Raw genomic sequence first — 2,604 nt, 5'->3', positions numbered from 1 at the left:
CGTCTATGAAAGCATCACTTGTACGCTGTCCAGCTTCTCTAACAAAGGAGGAAATTAGGAAGATTGCTTCTGATCATGAATACCACCAAGCTAGGATAATTGTCATCCACGGCTTGACATAAGGAGTGTTTTCCTTGAAGTAAGAGAACTTAAATCGGAGTCCCAGTCGTGGCTTGATGTGAGTCCCCAGGTCAGAGTTCATCTTGTGTCTGTTTAAGACTTAACAATGTCAGCCGTGGTGACAAGTACTTATGGTACGAGCTGCTCAGGAGCCTGAGGCAGGAGAACCAATGAAGTCCATGAGTTCTCACTGGCAACACAGTGAGCTCTTGTTAGGAGAAAAATAAAATAAAACAAAACATAAAAACAAAAAAACAGGAATAATAACTTGGCTACAGTGTTCCTCAGCTGGCATAATAGATGTAAAGCTCCATGCACCTGTATCATTGAGCATTAATTTCTACAACAAGAAAGTGACACTTTTTTAATGGACTATTTTGACTGTTTGAAGAGAAGAGGACAGAAGCAGGCAGGTAATAAAACTTTTTAAAAGATTAAAACTGGGGACCATTTTGGTGCCCCTTTGCCTATAACGTCTACTCTGGGAGGCAGAGGCAGGAGGACCGCTGGGCACTCTGGAGACTTTGTGAGACTCTGTCTCAAAAATAGGGGCGGGGTCTGGGAGATGACTCAGTGGAATAAGCACTTCCCTGGCAAGTGCAAGGGCCTGAGTTCAATCCCTGGTTCCGCCAAAACAAACAAACAAACAAACAAACAAACAAAAAATAGAGGAAAAAACAGCCTTGAATGTAACTTAGTGAAAAGGCCCTGGATTCAACTGCTAGTCCCCCCCCACACACACACACACTCACAACCATGAACACACACACACACAGACACATGCACACACCCATCAAATCAGTTAATAAGAGGACTAGAAAAGAGTATGACCAGCAGCTCCTGGGTAATTCTCAACACTAGCAGAAAAAATGTTCAACCATAAAATAACAGCAAGCAATACAGAAAAAGAAAATTTTTTTCATAATTTTATTGATAAATAGCAATGAGACAGTTTCAAATCAAATCACTAGGACAGTTTCAATAATTAACACACTGCATACATTCTTCTTAGTGGTTAGTTACTGTACAAGATGCTGACTTGAGATTCTATTTACAAACACCATTAGAACAAATCATTCTATTCATTAAGAGAATGTAACTATATATCTATCCTAACCACTTTGAATACACAGATACAAAATGGACATTCATCTGTATACCCTAGAAAAAAAATATAAAATTTAAGTCATTCATTTTAAAATCATCAGAAAATATTCTGCCAAAATCCTCCTATATTAGAAGGAGGTTATATACCAGAAACTTAAAGCAAATATCATAATAAAAGTAGAACTAATTCTCAGTTAAACACAAGACAAGTTAAAGATCCTCCTATTATCACCACCCTTACACCACATACTACAGATCTTATCTGATAACAAAATAAAACAAAGGAACAAACAGATTGAATAGCTATTCAAAAAGAAGTGAAAATGTTCATTATGTGCAGATAATAAGATTGTCTATTTAGAAAATCAGTAAGAATCAATGTTTTATATTATGAAGATTGGGAGTCCAGCTATAGGGATGTTAGACTCAATAGCTTTTCAAAATATTAGCAAAGCCAATCAGAAGATATAAGACAAAAATAATAACAGCAACTAAGAAGTTCCTAGAAACTCAATGGCTATCCAACTTACTGAAATGCATCAACAAAGACCTGAATAAATAAAGATTCAGCATTATTTCTGGTAAGGGAGACACAAACAAGCTTCGCTGGGTGACAGATAAAAGAAGAAGGCAGGTTCGTGTACGCTGCCTGAAAAGATGTTCAAGACATTTTGTTAACTGAAAAAAAAAAAAAAATTCAGACTAATAGAAAAGCAAATTATCCATTTTTGAAAAATCAAAGTCACAGTATTTCTATTTTTATGTATGCAAATGATTGATTAGCAAGAAACTCATGCGGCTACCTAAGGACAAGTTTCTAAGATTGGGCTCAGGAAGGAAAGACTCGTCACTATCTGTGTCTTTAGGACTCAATTAGCAATAACTACCATCACATCCCTTGTGAATGGATTGATGCCAGGGAGGAAGACGAGTGGAAGAACGGGGAAAGAGTCCTTTTAAAATAGAAAAATGTTCTCACTGGGTAAAGACAGTGGCAAACCCTTCTGCACAGAGGAAAAGTCACTGGGCAAAGGGAAGTGAGGACAAACTGGAAGCAGACAATAGGTTAGCACTGCAGCTCATAACTTACAAAGCACATCTCACCCAACGACGCAGGAGATCATGTTTAAAGCACTCTTTCTGGGTTGATTCCTAGCTCTGCCTGGAGCAGCCATGTGCTGCTGGACAAGCTGCCCAAACCCTGGAAGCTTCAGGGTTCTCATTCCTTAAGTTAGGCTAATGTGCAACTTTATAGTGTCTTCACCATAATGCCAAAAAGCAAAGAAAAGCTTGGAGCATTGTGCTCATACAGGGCAGTGTCAGCTGTCTCAGTATCCTGAGATTCAGGCTCCTTCTTTCCTACGAAAGCCTATTCTG

This window comes from Octodon degus, unplaced genomic scaffold (assembly GCF_000260255.1).
Source record: "Octodon degus isolate 3935 unplaced genomic scaffold, OctDeg1.0 scaffold00128, whole genome shotgun sequence".
Classification (NCBI taxonomy): Eukaryota; Metazoa; Chordata; class Mammalia; order Rodentia; family Octodontidae; genus Octodon; species Octodon degus.
Note: the sequence above shows the minus strand (reverse complement) of the source record.